This window comes from Bos indicus x Bos taurus, chromosome 18 (assembly GCF_003369695.1).
Source record: "Bos indicus x Bos taurus breed Angus x Brahman F1 hybrid chromosome 18, Bos_hybrid_MaternalHap_v2.0, whole genome shotgun sequence".
Taxonomy (NCBI): Eukaryota; Metazoa; Chordata; class Mammalia; order Artiodactyla; family Bovidae; genus Bos; species Bos indicus x Bos taurus.
The window spans coordinates 52,662,548-52,669,189 of record NC_040093.1 but is presented as its reverse complement, the minus strand read 5'-3'; positions in this window follow the sequence as shown (position 1 = coordinate 52,669,189).

Here is a 6,642-nt window from a genome sequence, read left to right as displayed (position 1 = left end):
ATAATAATAATACCAGCCTCATAAAGTTGTCATAGGATTAAATGTGATAGCAAATGTCAAGTGCTTGACACAGAGCCAGACACATGAATGTAGTAATTAATCCTGATCACCATAATCACCACCATCAGCACCGTCATCAGTATCACCACCATAACCATCATCATCACTACCATCATTATCAGCACTACCTTCAGCGTCACCATCATCACCACCATCACCATTGCCACAATCATCACCGCCATCATCATAACCACCATCATCACCATCACCACCATTACCACCATCACCATTACCAATATCATCACCATCACCACCGTCTCCATTGCCACAATCATCACCATCACCATCACCTCCAACACCATCATCACCATCACCATCATCACCATTACCACAATCATCACCATCACCATCATCACCATCACCACCATTACCGCCATCACCATTACCAGTATCATCACCATAATCATCACCATCACCACCATCATCCATATCACCACCATAACCATCATCATCACTACCATCATTATCAGTACTACCTTCAGCGTCACCATCATCACCACCATCACCATTACCAATATCATCACCATCACCACCGTCTCCATTGCCACAACCATCACTATCACCACCATCACCATTACCACCATCACCACCACTGTCATCAGCATCATCATCACCATCATCACCACAGCCTCTTTTTCCTTCTCATTAATCCATCCAAATCACTTCTTCCTTATCCTTCTCTTCCTTCTTTATTCTTCCACCTCTCTCTTCTTCATAATTGTCTTTATCTAGAAATGGAAATGACCCAGTGACAATGCTCCCTGGGGTCATAGATAGTTCTGCTGCTGCTGCTAAGTCACTTCAGTCGTGTCCGACTCTGTGCGACCCCATAGACGGAAGCCCACCAGGCTCCCCATCCCTGGGATTCTCCAGGCAAGAACACTGGAGTGGGTTGCCATTAGATCTTTGTAAATAAGGAAGTAAAATGACGCCTGCCGTTTTTCAAAGCTCTTTTATTCTCAATTTCAAATTATCTGTCCCATTGACAGGACACATATCCTAGTTTATTTTATTGAACTATTGACTTACAATGCTGTATGAGTTTCAAATGTGAGAATGGTGATTCAGTTATATGTATAACACACATATACATATATATATGATGTGATGATATGATGATGTGTATATATGTTATATTATATATATAGAATATATGAATTATTTGTATTATATGTATGTGTGTATATATATTATACAAATAATCTGAAAAAGTATATATATAATATATATATATATTATTTTCAGATTATTTTCTCTTTTAGGCTACTATAAAATATTGAGTATAGTGCCCTGTGCTATACAGTAGGTCCTTGTTGGTTATCTATTTTACATATAGTCATGTGTATAAATGAATCCCACCCTCCTAATTTATTCCTCCCTACCCTTTCCCCTTTGGTAACCATAAGTTTGTTTTATATGTCTGTGGGTCTAGTTCTGTATTGTAAATAAGTTCATTTGTATCTTTTTATAAAAGATTCCACATATAAGTGATATCATATGATATTTGTGTTTCTCTGTATGACTTACTTCACTCAGTATGATAATTTCTAAGTCAATCCATGTTGCTGCAAATGGCAATACCTCATTTTTATGGCTGAGTAATATTTCATTACATGTGTGTGTGTATATATATATATATATATACATATATATCTCACATGTTCTTTAACCATGTGAGATAGGTAGATATAGATATGATGAAATATTATTCAGCTATAAAAATGAGTGAAATCTTGCCATTTGCAGCAACATGGATAGAACTTGAGGGCATTATGCTAAGTGAATTAAGTCAGGCAGAGAAAGACAAATATTTCATTGCAACTATGTGTGGAATCTTTTTTTAAAAAGGGGGAAAGAAGCTCACCGATACAGGGAACAGATTGGATTGAAGGTTGCAGGGGAGGTGGGTGGGCAGAATGGGTGAAGCAGGTCAAAAGGTACAGACTTCCACGTATAAAACAAGTAAGCCAGGGGATGTCATGCACAGCATGCTGCTGCTGCTGTCTCTTCAGTCATGTCCAACTCTGTGTGACTCCATAGACGGCAGCCCACCAGGCTTCCCCATCCCTGGGATTCTCCAGGCAAGAACACTGGAGTGGGTTGCCATTTCCTTCTCCAATGCATTAAAGTGAAAAGTGAAAGTGAAGTTGCTCAGTCGTATCCGACTCTTAGCGACCCCATGGACTGCAGCCCACCAGGCTCCTCCGTCCATGGATTTTCTAGGCAAGAGTACTGGAGTGGGGTGCCATCACCTGGCCTCTAGTTAACAACACTGACTGCATATTTGAAAGCTGCTAAGAGTGTAAACCTTAAATGTTGTCATCACACACACACAAAATAATCTATAACTCTGTGTGGTGATGGATGTTAATTTTAATTAGACTTATTGTGGTGGCCATTTTGCAATATATACAAATATCAAATCATTACGTTGTACACCTGAGACTAGTATGATGTATGTCAGTTATACCTCAAAGAAAAAAAGAAGAATGAAAATCTCTAGGTCCATCCATGGTTGCTACAAACGGCATTATCTCATTCATTTTTATGGCTAAGGCAATGCCAAAGAATGCTCAAACGACCGCACAGTTGCACTCATCTCACACACTAGTAAAGTAATGCTCAAAATTCTCCAAGCCAGGCTTCAGCAATATGTGAACCGTGAACTTCCTGATGTTCAAGCTGGTTTTAGAAAAGGCAGAGGAACCAGAAATCAAATTGCCAACATCCGCTGGATCATGGAAACAGCAAGAGAGTTCCAGAAAAACATCAATTTCTGCTTTATTGACTATGCCAAAGCCTTTGACTGTGTGGATCACAATAAACTGTGGAAAATTCTGAAAGAGATGGGAATACCAGACCACCTGATCTGCCTCTTGAGAAATTTGTATGCAGGCCAGGAAGCAACAGTTAGAACTGGACATGGAACAACAGACTGGTTCCAAATAGGAAAAGGAGTTCGTCAAGGCTGTATATTGTCACCCTGTTTATTTAACTTATATGCAGAGTACTTCATGAGAAACGCAGGACTGGAAGAAACACAAGCTGGAATCAAGATTGCCGGGAGAAATATCAATAACCTCAGATATGCAGATGACACCACCCTTATGGCAGAAAGTGAAGAGGAACTCAAAAGCCTCTTGATGAAAGTGAAAGTGGAGAGTGAAAAAGTTGGCTTTAAGCTCAACATTCAGAAAACGAAGATCATGGCATCTGGTCCCACCATTTTGTGGCAAATAGATGGGGAAACAGTGGAAACAGTGTCAGACTTTATTTTTCTGGGCTCCAAAATCACTGCAGATGGTGACTGCAGCTATGAAATTAAAGGACGCTTACTCCTTGGAAGGAAAGTTATGACCAACCTAGATAGCATATTCAAAAGCAGAGACATTACTTTGCCAACAAAGGTTCGTCTAGTCAAGGCTATGGTTTTTTCTGTGGTCATGTGTGGATGTGAGAATTGGACTGTGAAGAAGGCTGAGCACCGAAGAATTGATGCTTTTGAACTGTAGTGTTGGAGAAGACTCTTGAGAGTCCCTTGGACTGCAAGGAGATCCAACCAGTCCATTCTGAAGGAGATCAGCCCTGGGATTTCTTTGGAAGGAATGATGCTGAGGCTGAAACTCCAGTACTTTGGCCACCTCATGCGAAGAGTTGACTCATTGGAAAAGACTGTGATGCTGGGAGGGATTGGGGGCAGGAGGAGAAGGGGACGACAGAGGATGAGATGGCTGGATGGCATCACTGATTCGATGGACATGGGTCTGGGTGAACTCCGGGAGTTGGTGATGGACAGGGAGGCCTGGCATGCTGCAGTTCATGGGGTCGCAAAGAGTCAGACACGACTGAGCGACTGATCTGATCTGATCTGAATATTTCATTGGATGTATACATATATACACCGTATTCTTTATCCATGTCAGATAAAGGAAATATAGATCATCATGTAGATATGATAAAATATTATTATGTGGAATTATAACAAGGCATGGTGAAGAAAGCCCTGTGGGTGGGGTCTTTGATCCACATGGTATTTGCTGCAGCGCCTAGTCAGGAGCTGGCAGACCTACTTTCAAAATGGTATGCTTACAGAGCTGTCACCTGGGACTGACTGTGGGCCAGGAGTCCAGCTGCGCTGACGGCTGGAGGCTCTGTTTCTCTCCCAGTGCTGCTTGGGCTTCCTAACATCATGGTGAGTGGGGTCCAAGCTCTCCAGGATCTCAAGAGCATGAAGCAGAAGCTGCATTTACACTGTAACCTTCAAAATCACATTGCGCCCCCTCTGCTACACTCACCAGCCAGTCCACCTCCCAGCAGGAGAAGTATCAGCATTATGTTCTAAGAGAGCAGGAATGAAGGGGGCTCCTGATGCAGGCATCTCACAGTGTCGGGTAAACACGGGCACATTCATGAAGTTTCTGTTCAGTTACCCAGTCATGTCCGACACTTTGCGACCCCATGGACTGCAGCACACCAGTCTTCCCTGTCCTTCACTATCTCCCAGAGTTTGCTCAGACTGATGTCCATTGAGTAGATGATGCCATCCAACCAGTTCATCCTTTGTCACCCACTTCTCCTCCTGCCTTCAATCTTTCCCAGCATCAGGATCTTTTCCAATGAGTCGATTCTTCACATTAGGTATCCAATGTATTGGAGTTTCAGCTTCAGCATCAGTCCTTCCAATGAATATTCAGGGTTGATTTCCTCCAGGATTGACTGGTTTGATCTCCTTGCTGTCAAGGGACTCTCAAGAGTCTTCTCCAGCACCATAGTTTGAAAACATCAATTCTTTGGTGCTCAGCCTTCTTTATGGTCCCACTGTTGCATCCATACATGACTACTGGAAAAACCATAGCTTTGACTACACAGACCTTTGTTGGCAAACTGATGTCTCTGCTTTTTAATATGCTGTCTAGATTGGTCATAGCTTTTCTTACAAGGAGCAAACATCTTAATTTCGTGGCTGCAGTCACCATCAGCAGTGATTCATGAAGACGAACCGTAAACTGTAGACTGAAGCTCAGTTCCCTGAAGGAAACACACAGGCTTCTGTGGAGGTGAAATGGGGCCATTCTTTAGATAGGGAAACCAAGAAGCCTTTCTGAAGCCAAAATCAGAAAACTTCTTGGTCATAGGAAGAGGGAGTGGGCAGGGAAATGGGGGCTCTCAGTCCTGGAGGCTGGAAAACTGGACAGCTTTGGCTGGAATCCTGCTCAGTCATTATTTTTCCTTTGGCCAGGCACTTCACAGAGAGAGCTCCAAGCTGGTGTTTTTTTTTGTTTTTGTTTTTTTAATTTAGTATTTATTTGGCTGTGTTGGGTCTTAGTTGCAGTATGGGAGATCTTTAGCTGCAGCATGTGGGATCTAGTTCTCTGACCAGGGATGGAGCCCAGGCCCCCTGCATTGGGAGTATGGAGTCCTAGCCACTGAATCACCAGAGAAGTCCCCTCCAAGCTGGCCTTTGTGGAAGCTGAGTGGGTAAGCCCAGGTCACCTGAGGAGTTCCCTGAGGTCACTACCATGAGCTGTTCACCCTAGAGCCTGGTGCACAGAGTCGTGAAATTCCACATGGGGGTCTGGCTTTTTGTTTTTTCTCCCTGGTCTGTGTTTTGAAATTGCTGGGTGGTACTACGTTTATAAACTTAGAGAGTTTCCTCCAAAATGAAATCAATACTGTCAGCCCTACTTTATGGGAGAATGATTTCCAAATTGCACAAAATGAATCCCTCTAATATCTGCATTTCAGGAAAGAGTCTGAAACTGCTGGAGCTGATCTGACCAAACCTGGAGGGGAGGGAGGGGTCCTGGGGGTGTGTGCTGGAATTGCCTGGGGGAAGGGTATGCATTAGCTAGAGGTAGAAGGTGCTGGCCAGTAATTATTTGGAACCAATCACCATTTCCCAATGAGATCTCAGTTGCAATCCACTGCTTGTGTGAGGAAGGGCCGCTGAATCAGCAAAAGACAGCTTGGAAATAAAATGGAAGAAAGAAAGTGCAGAGTGTCCAAGAGAAATGGCAATTTTATGTCAGCTGTGTTAAGGGGAGCAGGCTGAAGGCTGGGTGTCCCATGTAGAAAGCCATGACCTTCGCTGGGGATTGGCCTTCTAATAACATCACGTCCCATATCTTGAGCACCTATGAGGCACTGGGCACTCAGTTCAGATAAATTCTCACAGTGCTCTGATGGAAACTGTTATTGTGCCCATTTTACAGATGAGAAAAATGAGCTCAGAGACTTTAAGGGACTGCCCAGAGCCACACAGCTGCCAGTTGGTGGAGGCAGGATTTCAATCTGAATTGTGAGGAAAGTCTGTAGCCCTTCACAACATTTAATCTTTCATTTACACGGAACAGCCCTGAGATGCTATTTCATATCCATTTAGAGAGACAAATGGCAACCCACTCCAGTACTCTTGCCTTGAAAATCCCATGGACAGAGGAGCGTTGTAGGCTACAGTCCATGGGGTCGCAAAGAGTCGGACACGACTGAGTGACTTGACTTTAGAGAGACAAAATACAATAAAAGCAGACCTAAGCCTGATAATACTGAGTTTCAGCCAGGAAGCAGAGAACCAGAAACCCA